Consider the following 16,744-nt stretch of genomic DNA (forward strand, 5'->3'; position numbering starts at 1 on the left):
CACGTACGCCACACACACGTACGCCACACACACACGTGCGCACACACGCGCGCACACACACACACACACACACACACGCACACACGTACGCCACACACACACGCGCGCACACACGCACGCGCACACACGCACACACACGCACACACACGCACGCGCGCACGCGCGCACACGCACACGCGCGCACACGCGCGCACACACGTACGCCACACACACGCGCGCGCGCGCACGCATGCGCACACACGCACGCACGCACACACACACACGCACACACACACACACGTACGCCACACACACGCGCGCGCGCACGCACACACACACACACACACAAAAGATGTCTGACTAATAAATTAGGGGGATTTTCTCAATGTCTTGAAGATGTTTCTCCTCTCATCAGAGAAGCTTCTTCGATGAGAGGAGATGTATTAACAGACCTCTCTGCACTGAATCATATCTGTTATTAACCTCTGTCTCTCTTCCACAGCATGTCTTCATCCTGTCTTCCTTCTCTCACCCCAACCAATCACAGCAGATGGCCCCGCCCCTCCCTGAGCCTGGTTCTGCCGAAGGTTTCTTCCTGTTAAAAGGGAGTTTTTCCTTCCCACTGTCACCAAAGTGCTGCTCATAGGGGCTCATATGATTGTTGGGTTTTTCTCTGTATTATTGTAGGGTCTATCTTACAGTATAAAGCGCCTTGAGGCGACTGCAGTTGTGATTTGGTGTATAAATAAAACTGAATCGAATCCAAGAAGCTTCTTCAGTTCTAAAACCAAACGATGGAGAGTCCCAGGTGTTTGGACTCCCACCACTATCTGCAACACAACACAAAGTAATCAGGACCCTGCAGCACCGGGCAGAAAATGTTCCCTCTAAACCTCAAGGGAAAGAAAAGAAACACATGTAAAGGAAGCTCTTAAAACATGTGGTTATCCCAACTGGGCTTTCATCAAATCAGCAGAGAGGCACAGAAAAGAAGAGCAGGCAACAACGAGAGAGGATCAGGAGGACAAACAGAACAATACTGTCATCCCTGATGCAGCAGCTTTATTAGAGAAGCTCAGGAGAGTCTTCAAGACTCGGCTGCCTAGCTGGATCTAAAGGTCGAAGGTCACTCTTTGAGGATACCAGTGGACCGAGAAGACATGGTTTGAAAGAAACATCTATGTCTGCTGTGAACGACCATCTTTGAACAGAGGGCGGGGCTTAAGACACCAACTGTTTGCCATCTATAATCGAGTTCCCAGACGCCTTAACGCCCACTCACATCCTGGGCCATCTGACCTCAGGAAATCACATGATAAGGTGGGGCCAGGTTTCACAATGAGCTCACCTGAAGCCCTGGCTGATTGTGACCCACACCCGCTTTCACGCTTCGACTCATGTGATTAGAGGATCATCAGGGGTCAACGTCCCTCTTAGGGACACTCCCACAGGGCTTAAATCTCTCCACCATTTGGTTTTAGACCTGAAGAAGCTTCTCAGATGAAACGTCTTCAAGAAACTTGGAGAAGTCCAGATGCTTTTCTTTCCAAGCTGCTTTGATTATGTCTTTAGTTGTTCACGTTTTCAATGTAATTTTATTTATATACCGTCAAACCACAGCAGTCACGTCAAGGTGTTTCATACTGTAAGATCAAAAGCTTTGTTTGAAACGATGATGTTCATTTAGTAAGTTATTGTTCTATTAGAGTCAATAAGAGTGTCGGTGCAGGTGACAAACGGCTTAGACGACAGCTCGATCCTCCCACATATGTACTGTATGCCTGCAGCATATGTGCTGTAATGTTTGCAGCCAGCAGAGCAGACAGTGTTTTCTTCATCTAAGTGAACAGGACGTGACGAAACGAAGGTGCAAATATGATGCAGATATCATCACAGAGATGTGAACTACCTCTAACCTCCGGACTCATTCTGACAGACCTGTGAGCATCGGGCGCTAAAGTGAAAAATGTAGTTTCATTTTTTCCATCGCCACTTGTTTAATCTTCAACATCTAAGTTTTTCATTTCCTGGGCCGCTCACGTCTCGTCGCTGTGCAACATCAGGATGGTGCCAGCTGTGCTTTTATAATGAATTTCTTGTACATAAACCCTCCTTCTGTTCTTTCCCTTCATCCAGCCGCTTTGACTGAAGTGAGACAGCCTCCAATTAAAACCCAGCATTTCATCTCGCTGTGCGCCACACATCACGTCTCTGGCACATTGGCTTTGTAAAAAGGATGCCCACGCATGCTCTAATTACATTATAAAAGTGCGGGGCCTGACATCTCCGCCACCCCGCCCAGCATAAACTGTGACGGCTCGTTCTCGCTCGCTGACAGCACCCATATTTGTTGAGCGAATGGCTTTTCAAACGGCGGCGATTAAGCTTCTAGCTGATGTCACTTGGCGTGTAAGACGTGATGAATGAGGCGAGCAGAGGACGGGCTGAAGGTTGAAGGGTGATGTACGGCTGCTGGCACAGTGTAGGTTCATAAAGTGAAAGTCACGCAGAGAGAGGTGACACGGGGCTGAGGTCCTGACGCCGTCTGGGCGTCACTCGGCACTAGAGGTGGGAATCACCATACATCCCACGATACGATATTATCACAATACTTAACTCACGATATGATATTATCACAACACTTAACTCACGATACGATATTATTGCAATTTTTTAAAATATTTTGCGATATTCAGATTCTGTACATAAAGGTAAACTTTATCAATATTCATTTTATCTAATATCAAAGTCTCACACTCAGTCTTTCTCTCATTTCAGTTTTATTGTTGACGAACTGAACGGTTTGTATTACAGTCTAGTCCAACTTAACTGAATGCAACCATCTGGTACAATTACAGCTATTCTGAACTATGCAATATGAAAACTATGCAGCCCCTTCAGCAACTGAAGAATTTGAAAGTAAATTAAAACAAAATATAATTTTACAATAAATGAAAAAGGTTTTAAACATAATTAAAATAAAACATGTCTTAAATTAAAATAAGTAAACTGTCGTGTTTATTGCTGCCAAAATAAAGTTAAACACATTTGGACAGTGAAGGAATGTCAGGACTCTTGCTCAGAAAAAGGATCAACATGCTCTGAAGTCAGAGCACAAAAACCTTTTTTGTAACAAAATATCGATTTCTGCTGTCCCTGCATCGATACATTATTAGCAAACAAAATATCACGATGCTACACAGTATCGATTTTTTCCCCCACCCCTACTCATCACGCTCTTAAATTTGTCGAGGGGTGCATCACCTTCTTTTCCCGCTTCCTTCCCCTCAAGGACACGTGATCGCGTCCCTCTGCCGCTCAGACTCCTTCTCATTTTACCTTTCGCTGTCTCTTTATGTCTTTGTGTCGCAGGTCATCAGAACATCTTAATCCAACAGAAATGAAATGAGCTGTCGGAGTATCCCAGGTGTGAATACCTGCCTGGCTGTAACTGCTTTAATTTTATTCTTTTGATCAATTATCGTTAACCAAATTATGCTGGAAACGATGGCGTGTTTTAATGGCTGCTGTCAGGAGTTCAAACAAAGGCTTGTTGGCGTGAAAATGACACAAGAACTGGTCTGAAGATCAGAGGACCAGGTCTGATGGAGAGCTGGATCCACAGTCTGAAGGTCCTCACAGAGACGACGGAGAGCTGCTCCGAGTTCAGAGCCGAGGATGAAGCTGCTCACACCAGTTTAGGCGCCAGTCTTCAGTCACCGTTCGTCTGCGTGATCGCTCCACGTCCTTGGACTCACGTTCCTCGCCGAGGACATTTGGTTGTTGCGGTGCTCTGTCGGTGTCAGTGCTGGTGAAGCGGCCCGTGTTCACAGACCTGGAGAATCTGTCATAATACAGCATCATGGCCGAGCGCACAGAGGCAGCAAGCGGTTCAGTTAAAGCTGAACAACAGTACACCCGGTCACTATTACAAAGTAAATGTGACGAATGTTGTCAGAGTTTCTCTCATGTTGTCAAAGCTGCTTGAAGCTCCATCGAGCTGCAAGCTGCCCGAGCTCGAATGACAGGAAGCCGCCATTTTACCAGCGTTTCCGGTGAATGAGCTCAGTGACCCTGAACAGCTGATCATGGGAGTCATGACCCTGATTGAGGAGAACGTGAACGAGAATAATCGATTATCTCAGAGGCGTCCTGTCACAGGTGTGTGTGTGTGTGTGTGGGCTGCTACAGCTCCCACTGGAGCACCATGAAACAGACTGAATATATTCCTCTGTGCATTGCCTGCACGCTTTCACTGAACACCGCCATGAATAAGAACAGACACACACAGGGCTGCATAATGTCATGTAAAAGCTGAAACTGAGCGCACACACACACCTGCAGCTCCAGTCGCTGCTGACGCTCGTGCGGAACAAACTCCATCACCCTGCGCCGTCACCCAAAGTGACAACAGCAGGTTGACGCACCCGGCGCGCATACATTAAACCTCGAGACGCTCGCCGTTCCACTCGACGCGCTCACGTCTGATTGCTCACATTCTCGTAATGACACGCTCCGTCTCATCGCTCACACGCTGCGCTGCACCTGACACGGAAGCGGCGTCACGTGTAGGTCGGTTGACGCTGTCGCAGATCAGGGCCGAGCGACAGGAACTGCAAATCACCTCCACTCGTGGTTTTACCGTTGGGCGGTGACGAAATACCAAACGTGAGCGAGTTTATTTGAGGAGCTGCTCGGCTCAGCGGCCTCAGCTCTGGTGGCCTTCTTGAAGTAAGCGAGCGTAAGCGCCCGCTGTCCAAACAGTGAATTATCCCCATCCGCAGCGCGGTTTAGTGGCGACGCGCTGCCGGAGAGGCTGTTCGCTGAAGAGTGCTGCCGGCAGCAATTAAGAGCACCTAATCAGGAACATCCCTGAGGGAGGGCCGTCCCGGCGCTCACACGGCACACGCTGGCACAGAGCTGGATCGAGTCGTGCGTGTGAAGAAGAAAAAGGGGATCTTCCAGAGGTCCTTTCAGTGGTACTGACGATCGTTTGTTCTGGTAAACAGCAGCGATTACAGCCACGTTTCATCCAGCTTATCTAAACCAATTAGGACGATCTTTTTGCCTTTGAAGTTTGCTCCTCTGCAGCTGTAGTCTCCATGAATTTAAAGCCATTACAGTGGATTACAAAAGCACTCCTGCAGCTTAACCCACTCTCCAGCTACTGTATATGCTTAGCTTGTTAACAACACACAAAGGGCAGCACGTGGCTAAATAAGGCTACATGCTCGACTCCATCTGACACCACTCTGGTTCTTATGTCTCATCTTCAGTATTTAATATTCTTTCAAACTGAGATACAACATTTGGAAAGACATCCTAGAGCGTCAGTGATCCCGCTGCGTAGCAGTAACGAGCTCTTCTCCTAAGCAAACCAATCTCAGCACATGTGTGCGTGTGATTAAAGGCTTTGCTTCATGAAAACAACGTGCAGTTAAACATTTATTTATTTAACGTTATTCTACACACAGTGTCTTCAAGGCTTTTTGCACGTCCCCAGTAACGCTGATGCTTTTACATCAAACAGTGCAAACTGCAGCGTGCATGCTTGGGTTGCAGCAGAAGCAAACAGAGCTGTCAGGCAGCGGTGACTCTGACCCCAGTTAGGGTTAGAGCCTTTCTTCTGGGTTCATCAAATACTTGCAGTTAGGTGAGGTTACCTGCAGGAGCATTTCCACAGCATGCCTAATCCTTACTGAGCACCTAAACTGAAGCAGACTGCACGGAAATGTCAAAGGAAACAGCAAGTGGACATGAAGACAGCCTAAGTAGGAATGCAAAGCTTCCAGATGGGACATGAACTGAGGTCAAAAATGAAACAGTGACCCTTGGAGGACATTATCCTAAAGAGAACTGCTAGTTCTTTGCAGTTTTCACTAAATGGTTCTTACAGAGCTTTTCTACAACATGTGTCAACCTGCCATTCACAGCATCCGTGCGAGTATTTTCACTGATGTATGGGATCACATTCACACTCAGGTTCCAGCGTATTGCTTGAAGACACTTTAGCATGCACGCTGGCTCAGACCACCAACCCTCTAATTGGCTACCTCGGCCACCCATGGAATGAGAATAAGTGGCTGCTTCAGTTCGAGCAATGCAACATTTTGTATTTGGAGCATGTTTTAATGTTTGCACTTTGTTCTGTTGCCTGTTAAAGAAAAACTGGAGCCAGTTTCTGCATTAGCTTCAGTTAGCAACAAGCTAACTACTCACATATGGCTGATGAACGGATGGAGTTGTTATATCGTCGACCTATTTCCCTTCCTGCCTCCACCTGGGTTTATTTGGGTTGGACCTGTGGGTTATGACATCCGTCTGGTTCCTGCTGGATTCCTCAGATGGCACGTTTATGCAGCTAATCTGCTAATCTCCTCTGCAGAGAGTTTACTCTCCACCTGTCTGTCAGCGGGCTTTGCTGGACCCCACCTGCCACTCATTTCTCCATCTTCCTCCTCACCCTGGGATTTCTACAGAGCCATCTTTTCTGCAAACATGGTTTAATGAAGCCTTTACCTCTGTGTCCATGTCTGCTGTGCTGCTCAGGAGTCTGTGGAAATCCTGACAGCTGGACTTCATGTGCTGTGAGGAAAAGTCCATCTCAAGCTGTTGAGATGTTTCAGTTACTGAAGCTGAAGGCGCTGCAGTAAAAGTCTGCAGAGCATCTCAAAGAGGAAACCCAGCATCTGCTGATGTCCACGAGTTCTTCATCCAGTCAGTGGCTGCAGACCATTTTTATCCAAAACACTAAATCCAAATAAAACAAAAATAATGTTGTGCAATTAGTCCCAGCAGGTGGGCTTCATCTTAGGACCGCCCCTCACACCCTGAGCAGTCGGCGTGGGGGCGGAGGTCACCTTGCTGAATCAAAGCTGACGTCAGCTGCGCCGTGACTGCTTGATTTAAAATCCGCGGTGGCACCATCCAAAGGTTAAACTCCAAAAACTCCACCGTCGTCCCGACATTTATGGATCCAAGTTTGAAAAGCTCTTCACTCTGAGGGTGAATGCTGATCTTTGCCCATGTGACCGCCACTTACCACAGGACGGAGGTTTGTCCTGCGAGGACGTGACTGACAGTGGAGCAGCTGAAGTGGACTCCGAGTCACAGTTATCCTGCCAAACTGAAGTCTGAAGATGCTCGAGGACTTTAACGACCTGCACAAAACCTGAAAGCTTTGCATTTACGATCAGTACTGTGTTTACACCGACGACATCAGCAGGTTCGACTCAGCGGTCGGCCGTCAGTCTCTGATCGGCTCTTTCACTGGCGCTCAGCAATTAACCGAGCAGCGATGATGAAGGCAAACACGAGCTGATGAAAGATTTGCTCACAATCAGGCTCCACCAAACAATTAATAAACATTTCAGCTGCAAATTGGACCACATGGGACGTTTTAGGATGCGAGTACTTTTCATCAGATGAATAATTTATCACTCGAATGAAACAATTTCCTTACTGGTTCCTTCATGCTCGTGTGTGTGTGTGTGTGTAAGCTCAGCTACACGCTGATGTTCAGTTTCTAACAGCAGGCTAACTTGGAACTTGACTGTTATTCACCGGCTGATGCAAACAGCCTGATGCTGTGTGCATGAATGCATATTCAGCTCACTCGTATATATTTATACATATTAATGTGCACCTGTGTGTGTGTGTGTGAGAGAGAGAGAGAGATGGGGGAGGTGTGGAGTTGGTGGAGAGTGTGAGGAGGCCGGGGAGTGATGGATGAAGAGAAAGATGGAGGGATTATTGGGGTTCAACCCCACACTGTCGATTTTATGTCAGGCCCTCTGCCTCTCAGCTTCAGGCGCCGGACTGTGATGACTTCCAGGTTACAGAACGTGGATGTGTGTGTGTGTGTGTGTGTGTGTGTGTGTGTGTGTGTGTGTGTGTGTGTGTGTGTGTGTGTGTGTGTGTGTGTGTGTGTGATTTACCCGATGGTGTAAATGAGCGATCGCTGCAGGAAAGGAGGAATGAGAAGATGGGAAAGGAAAGCGAGGAAAGTGTGAGAGAATAAAAATGAGGGGTGCAAACGTCTGATGGATGGGTCGTTCAAAAGTGATGGATGGAGGTGACGGAGGGGCAAAAGTGGTGATGGATGGAGATGATGGCAGTGAGAAGAAGTCCAAATGAGGTGGAGTGAAAGAGACGGCAGCGAGAAAATGCAGAAAAAGCAGCGGGCTGAAGGAAAAGAGCAACACACCCCGTACCCCTGCACACACACACTTACCCGGCTGTCTCTCCCCGGCACAGTTACGGCAAAGAAGCCGGCTGAAGGTGGAGACGAAGGAGGGAGGAAAAGACGGAGAGAGCGAGCGAGGGGACGACACACGGCGGCAGTCGCTCGCCCGCGCGTGCAGCACAGACGTCTCAGGAAGAGGAAAAAGGAGCAACAGACACAACAGCAGCAACTCCTCGTGACCAGCGAGCGAAGCTTCACTTCAGCCTCACACACACACACTCAGCTCCCTGTCGCAGTGACACCGTCAGCTCTCCTCAGGCTCAGCGTGTGAGGTGACAAACGCACACACGGACCTCCAACACCTCCTCTTGCTTCCTCAGCTGTGCCTCCTGCAGCTGTGTGCCTGTTTATCCAGTAACACAGCAGGAACGCGGCTCTTCTTCTTCTGCGTCTTTATTCCAGTTAATTATGCTCCGGTGTGCTGCGGGGAAGGCTCTGGCGGCTCCGCGTCCTTCACTGTCGGACTAACTGGCTGCCGCTTCACAGCGCAGAGGCTGGACTGCACTCAGCTCTCCCCCCTTTCTCTCTCTGACTCCAGCCCCCTCCTACCTCCCTCTCCCCTCCTACCTCCCTCTCCCCTCTGCTGCTGAATGTGTCTCCATCCCTCCTTCAGCTCCCTCTCTGACTTTTCCACTCTGAGAGCTGAGGGTTGGAGTTTGACTCACTGATAGCAGCTGCACAGGTACCCGACCGCATCACACCCTTTTCTCTGTCTCAGAGTGTGTTTGTGCCTGAATAAAATAGAGCCACTGCGCTACAACGATGCGTTTTAGCCAATTAATTCACGGCCAGCAACTTCTGCTGAACCTCAGATGAGTTCATGCACTTCATATGAAAGATTCACAGACTCAGAGCCTCTGGGTCTGAAAATGAAGCCAGAAGCATCGTAAACCTGTGGTCGTTCTCGTGGACAGCAGGGGGCGACTCCTCTGTATTGTAAGGCCGCAGTCAACACTTGATGAGTCTCAGCCAGGTCTCAGTATTTACCTGATGCTTGTGCTGATGGTTGGCATGTTGATGCTGTAACTGAAGCTGGTGTTTTGAACATAGGTGCACGAGGTCATTTACCATAAAGAGTGATGAAGGAAACACCAGGAGTCTGATACATGTTTGCTAGTTTACTTTAAAACTGTCAAAGCAACGACTGATTGCACCACCTCAGGGTGGAGGTGGTGGTGTCAGGGTCAGCTGAGTTGAATCCACTGATTGTTTTTTGGTTCAGGCACCGACACCAGCCTTAGAGGAGATCACAGACTGGACTGAAATAAAGAAGTAATCTATTACACAGTTACTTTTCCTACAGTAATGCAATCTGCTACAAGATGACTTTCATTACCTTCAGTAAGTCACAATGTCATCGACCTTATGGCCAAAATGTTTGAGGCACATCATCTACCCTGCACTTTGAGCTTCATGTTGATAAACCCGATGAGTCCAGCCGTTCTGACTCCACGAGACCTCCGAATGCTTGACATGTGCTGTTAAGCGTCGTGCGTCGCAGAGGAATGGTCTTAATGGCAGAGGTGGGACCAAGTCATTGTTTTGCAAGTCTCAAGTAAGTCTCAAGTCTTTATCCTCAAGTCTCAAGTCAAGTCTCAAGTAAGTCTCAAGTCTTTATCCTCAAGTCTCAAGTCAAGTCTCAAGTAATGTCAGGCCAGTCAGAGTCGAGTCTCAAGTCACTGGTGTAAAAGTCCGAGTCAAGTCACAAGTCTGAAACTTTGAATTTCAAGTCCTTTCGAGTCTTTAAAAAAACAACGAAAAAATAATGTTGCAGTTATGCTAAATGTAAATATTAGACCATGTAATTTTAAAATCTGTGTTTTTCTCAACACATACAAAATAGTGAACTTAGAAAATATACACAAATTGTGAAATTGCACCTCTTTAAAATGCAGCTCAATTAAACCTAGCTCCAAGAATAATTTTCACCGACAGTTCTGAGATAAGCTGCATGTTATTCTTGGATGCGGTTGTAGGACCGGCTTTAAAATCGCATGACAAAAATATCATACACATTAAAAAAAACTGTATCACCAACGGAGCCTGGACAACATTTGCTAGTTAGATGAAGTCAGCTATCTCATCTTAGCATATTTATATGCATGTTTATAAGCATACGGTTCTTGGAGTGAGTGCATACACTCATGAAGTTTAGTAACTTCAGGTCACTGCAACAAGCCCAGGTACAGTTTACCGACGGATGGGTGCAGGACCTTGAAATGCACCGTGTAGAACGAAAGACCATCGTACGTATCATAAGTTTACCAGTCTCACAAATCGTCGTCATAAATACACATTCCTTAACCGTTTATTAATAGGACCTTTGAGCTCAACGGTAATTAATTAGTAGTGGAAATAATTTCTGGTAGCATCACAGAAATGTAGCAGTAACAATAATACTGTATGCTGTAATCGTACTGGGCAATTAGTGATACAAAAAACCTGTTTTATCCTGTGAATAAAAGTATATGTTTTTGTCAATGTACCATAATAACAGAAGCGAAACACAATATTGTGTCAGGACAATTCACTATTTATGCACAATAAATAAAGGAGCATAGCGCGACAATTTCTGTTCAGCGCCAGACTTGCTTGTAACCTATATCACCAATTATGTTATGAAAATGACGTATTAACTACTACAGCAGACTGACCTTTGTGTAAATGCTTGGAGCAGACTAACCTGTGAGCTGGAGGGTTCTGAGACGTTATATTTGGTCTTTGAATGGCTGCAATCCAGGCCATCCGTCGCGTCTTTGTTACTTCGGAAACATGGCTCGAACAATTTCTCTTCAACGACGTAATCCGATAACAGCCGATCTCTTTACCCGTCGGCTTCCCGTGGCTGTCATGCGACCGGCTATTGCAGTTAATAATACAACAGCTTCTTGACATTTTTGTGTTTCTTTTTATCGCTGTGTGACTGATTTCAATTGAAAGCCTGCGTGCGCTAGTACCGCTTGCCACGAGTTCCCAGAATCCTTTGCGGTTTTACCCCTGAATGACGTCACATTTTCAATCTCTATATAATATGCATGTTAAATTTTATATTTGGGGTGAAATATCAAGTCTTTTCAAGTAAACTGGTTCAAGTCCAATTCAAGTCCCAAGTCATTGGTGTAAAAGTCCAAGTCAAGTCACAAGTCTTAGAACATTTTTTCAAGGCAAGTCTAAAGTCATAAAATTAATGACTCGAGTCTGACTCGAGTCCAAGTCATGTGACTCGAGTCCACACCTCTGCTTAATGGTTTGGCCTAACTGTATTTGCTCCCCCAGGTGAACCCGCGCTCGACGAAACTGAGAGACCGTCTCTGCCACATGAAAATGCTGCACAGAAACAGATCACCTGATGTGCTGCACAAAGCTCCGAGAAAATCTGTCTGTTGCATTCCCAAATGAGCCAAAGCGTACAGTTACACACTCTGCTGCGCTCACACAAACACACACCCACATACGGCCAATGAAACAAAGTCTACAGCTTCGAAGGTAAACAGTCCAGGACTGACAGTGGAAGAGCCTCAGGGCGAGATCCCTCAGCGGGGACTAGCTGTGTGTGTGTGTGCTGCTATGAGTCACTGCATAAAATCTCCATCTTAACTCATTTCTTCTGTTTCTGAGGACAAAAATCGTATTTTCTTGAAGCTGCATTTTATGCCTGGAGGCAGAAAAATGTGATTTGGTGAGAGCAGAGCTCACAGTTACTCAGAGGCCGGCTAATGCTGGGAATAAGGAAAAGAACTACAAATCCAGCTGTGCTCTCAGTTTCTACATCACATCGTGCACATACGTATGTTTGTATGCACGTACCTGCATGCACCCCATCTCCTCCTTAGCAGGTGGGCCCGTCTGAACAAAACACACGTTTACATGCTTAGATTGACATTTATCATAATTCCACTTCTCCTGGTTTTGCTCTATATCCGGTCGTTAAGTGGTGACGTGACGAATCCTACTTCCGGGTCTAAAGTAGTCTGCGTTTAATATGGCTTTTGTGTTGTTAACATGTTTAATGTTATGTATTTTCTTCTATTTGATCTCAAAAGCTCCTAAAACAGTCAGTGATCACTGTTGACCTCCCTCGGCTTTTATTACCACTAATCATTTATTTAAGCTCAGTTTTTAAAACCTTAGGATGTAACTACAGCCCAGCCCATGCAGCAGTATATGAATGACTAACCTCGTATTGTGGATGGATTATCTCAGTTGTTCTCCTGGCTGAAGTTTGGTCCTTTTACAGCATCCTGCCATGCGATTACATTTGTTCCTGACCACCGAGAACACTCACGTTAACTTTTATCCAGTGGAAAAAAAGTTAGCTTGTTTATATTATGCTAACATAGCTGTGTCGCTAGCGGTCACGTAGCACATCATTATATAGCAGCTAGCCCAACTTCAGTAACCCTACAAACGTCACTGCTGTTTAGTTTTCTGTCTTCATTTATGTTGGAAGTGATAACAGAGCTGTACGTTTTAATTTGTTTCCAAAACCCCGCAGTCAGGACATGCTATATTGTATTTAGATAGAAGCTAGCGAGCTAACTCCCTGCTAACTTCTAACTCCGTTAAATGTCATAAATTCTGTTTTCATCGATGCCTGTTACTCTGTCACCAAAATTCGGATCTGTGACAGAATTTAGTTGAAGTTGCTGTTAAGTACAGAATAATTTGAAAAAGCTCCAGAGGTCACAGGTCAGAGATAGATGCAGCTGTGTTTAAAGCTGTGTGTGATGTCAGCACAGTTGTTCCTCTGCTTGCAGGAGAAGTCTGTGGGAAAACTGGCGCCCCCTATCTGTGAGCTTGTTGCTGATGAGCGTGTGGGTCCACCTGTAGTAAACCACGCTGCTTATTAGAGCCAGAAAGAAGGGGGTAAGCTCATTGGCTTACAACGTGTGACTGACACATCCTGAGCCAATGAGACAAAAGCTGCAATGGCTACTGGGGAAACGCCCACATGAAGGCGTCATGATGATTGGTGTGTTGTCGAGGATTTGTGCCTTGGCGGGAACGCTGTAGCTACATCTTGCCTTTGAAACATCAGCGCCGCCTGCAGCTCCTGTGATTGGCCTGTTCAGCATCAATGTAAGGGCTCGTAAATATCAGCAAATTCCTGCAGGGAGATGAAACGATCAGAACGGACAAAGCCATGGAGAAACCTAGACGGGAGCCAGGACCCTGAGGGAGAACGTCCCAGCGTGTTATTGCATCTGTCAGCTGGCACCGCCCACAGGAATGACTGAGGTCGTCTCTACACAGACTCCTGCAGACGTCAGCGTTTTCTCAGAGTCTCCAGGCAAGTATACTTTATTTTCATTCAGATGGACAAATGAATGAATTGTGGTAGTAAAGAAACAGGCCTGTAATTTGTGAAGTGGCGTCTATCCCCGGTTTTATACAGCGGCACAACTTTAGCTATTTTCATGTTGTTTGGCACTTGTCCCGCCTGAAATGATAAGTTGCAAATATATGTTAGAGGTCCTACAATTCCTTCAATGACCTTCTTGACGATTTTCATGTCAATATCATTACAATCGGTAGATGTTGTATATTTACACATGTGTACAGTGTCAATTATTTCTTTTTCCTCCGCTGCTGTGAGGAACATTGAGTTCCTATCAATCAGGTTTTCTCTACAGTCCACTGATGGCAGTGACTCAGGACTTTGTTCTGCCAGATTTGGTCCAATATTTACAAAATAATGATAATCATTATTTTTAATGATACTATTTAAAACATCCCATATTCCCTTCATATTATGTTCATTGTTGATCAATGTTTTACTATAATGCTCCTTTCTACATACACGTATAATATTGGTCAACTTATTTTTGTATTTTCTGTATTTATTTTCAGCTTCTTTTGTTCTTTGTTTTAGGTATTCCCTATAGAGTGTATTTTTCTTTTTACATGCGTTTTGTAAACCCTCAGTGATCCATGCTCCGTCTGAATATTTGTGCTTCCTGTTGGATTTTATTGTTGGACAGTTTTTATCGTACAACTCCATGAACATTCTTAAAAATATGCCATATGCAATATCAATATCAGCTTCTTTGTACACATTGTGCCAGTACTGATTTAATAGATCGTTCTTAAGTGCACTCATAGTTTCTTCTGTCCTTACACGTCTGTATCTCAGTTGTTCTTCATGCTGATTTCTCTCATAATTAGTGTAAACTGCAAAAACTGGTAAGTGATTAATGATGTCATTAATTAATAATCCGCTCAGTTTTCCATATTGTTAGTGAAAATCGAGTAAGGGGGCACAGTGTGGTGTAACTCTGCTAGGCCTGGTTATTTTAGGATGTAAACTCAAACTGTACACAGAGTTTAGTCATTTTATGCTTTTTCAGATTCAACAGGTCAATATTAAAATCATCACAGTTGTCATACTTTCCACCACCTTGTAATTTAGGTTTCCATCCACATACACAGCTACTGCCCCTCCACTCCTGTTCCTTCTATTTACTAAATTCACATCCCTCCAGTCCAAAGTCCTTCCTCAGCATTGATCCATGTTTCAGGAATGGCAATAATTCCAAATGGATTTGTCAACTCATTTAGATATTCCTGGCATACAGACTTCTGCTATTAAAATATTGATCATCTGTCTTCCGTGTTGATGGTGTGTTTAAACTGTTCATCAGTGAAGTAGCAGCAGTTATTGCTGATGTTGTAGAAGAAATTATGTCCTGTCTAAGTCTAGAACATCACGGTCTGCGTATCGAAATGTTCTCAGTTCCAGATGATCATAAACAGATGAGTTATATTGTTGCTGGATGCAGATGAAGCTCTTTCAGACTGAGCCGTGTGTGTCACGTCACATGTGTATTCATACCTCCAGTGTAAGTCGAACCTCAGTATTTGTCCAGCTCCTCCATGTTTCCAGCACTTTGGTTTGTTCCACTGAGTTTAATGAATGCAGTTGGTGGTCCATGTGTTTTGAATTTTTCCCTGTTTCTTTCCTGGCGATGATTTCCTGGCATTTCTTTTTATCAGATGTTCATTCATGAAGACATCGGATCCTTTCAGTTTCCTTCCTTGTTTTAACGCTGTTTTGTGTTTTGTGTTTGCAAATCTCACAATGATGGTTTGTCCCTGTCATTTTTTTCGGGGTAGAGGGTGGAAAGCCTCAATGTTGTTGTAATCCACTTCCACACCTTTGGACCGTAGAAAGGTAACCACTTGATGCTCCGTGGAGTTGACATCTTCCTCTCCTGGCCCTCCTACATTGTCAGCGGCGACCGCCCGGGCGTATGACCGGGGTTTGAAGCGAAGCCCCGTGATTTATTCACTGCTGCTGCAAAATATTGACGAGTAAAATCACACGTGGACGTTTCGGCTGAGCCCTGAGGCGTGAATTCTAAAACACCTGCACACTCTGCTTACATCGTGTTTCCCTTTTTACTTATCACTGTGCATGAAATGTTGTGTCTTACGCTCGGATTAATTAAACCTCGGCTGCGGAGTCATTAGCTCCCGATAATGACTCTTTCCACGACGGACCTCGGGCACTTTGGAGAGCAGCACAGCCTCGACCGCTTCAGGCAAATTTGCAGTCGAAGCAGCCAAAGCTACTGTTCGAGCAGCGGCGCACAAGCGAGGCTTCTCCCCGAACGAGCGGCGAGGAGCAGAGCAGGGGACGCAGGGGGGTGAATGTGATGGGAGCTGGCACACAGGTTCAGGAAAAAGGAACCATGAGCAGCAAATGAATGGGAACAAATTGAGTAGAGCTGTTTTAAAATGGCATCAGTGGCAGTCAGGTGGAGAGCATGATGAGGCGTGACGAGGGGGACGAAGAGGCCGGGCGGTGCAGGACAGATCGCCTCTGATTACACAGAAAACCAGGATCTATTTATTCTACGGCTCAGACTTTCCCAACGTCTCTCTGAGACCAAACTACAGATCAGTATGAGCTGACAGAAGCCCAGCCAAGTGTCAGCTCTGCATTTTCATGCTTAAACAACTGTGAAAGCATTGAGCTTCTTTCAGTAGCTTTTGATTTTTAACGTGCTTTAACACGGCTGCGTTAGGTGGTCACCTGCTTGCTTCCATGGCGTCCTATGAGTCCATGGAGCATGCTCATTAGCATCTGTATCAGTCCTGCTGACTTGAATTCTTGAATTTGAATTCACTCTAATTGTTTAAATTTTGTGCAGAACCTTCAGAAAATGAGAAATGATTTCCACAGTCTTGAGGCACAATGGGTTCAGGTTTGAGATCCTTCCCAGGTGCATTAACATCCAATCACATGTTGCGTCAGGTGATCTCAGCAGGTCACATGATAGGGTGAGGTCTCCCCAATCCTCTGCTGACAGTGCCCCGCCCCCGTTTTCACACATTCACTGACTCTGAGCTCAGAAACTGGACTGTTCAGCTCAAAGTGAAAGCTGCTCGGACGCCTCTCCATCACTTTCAAACAGCAGCTGATGTTCCAAGTGTTTGGACTGGTGAAGTCGGAGAGATGGAGGAGCTGGTCACAGCGTTTCAGCTGTAAACAGGCGGATGCTGTCCAGGCGTCGGGTG

The 16,744-nt window shown here is 45.9% G+C and overlaps 1 protein-coding gene across 1 annotated transcript in view; it reads right to left on the reverse strand.

Annotated features, from left to right (window-relative positions):
- LOC113014774 (glutamate receptor ionotropic, kainate 5-like) overlaps positions 1–8,744 on the reverse strand; it is a 212,185-nt gene extending 203,441 nt beyond the window's left edge. Inside the window, exon 1 of the mRNA XM_026156512.1 lies at positions 8,213–8,744. The gene's annotated coding sequence lies outside the window, so the exon portion shown is untranslated. The remainder of the gene's footprint in view (positions 1–8,212) is intronic.
- Between the last annotated feature and the right edge of the window lie 8,000 nt (positions 8,745–16,744).

This window comes from Astatotilapia calliptera, chromosome 22 (genome assembly GCF_900246225.1).
Source record: "Astatotilapia calliptera chromosome 22, fAstCal1.2, whole genome shotgun sequence".
Lineage (NCBI taxonomy): Eukaryota > Metazoa > Chordata > Actinopteri > Cichliformes > Cichlidae > Astatotilapia > Astatotilapia calliptera.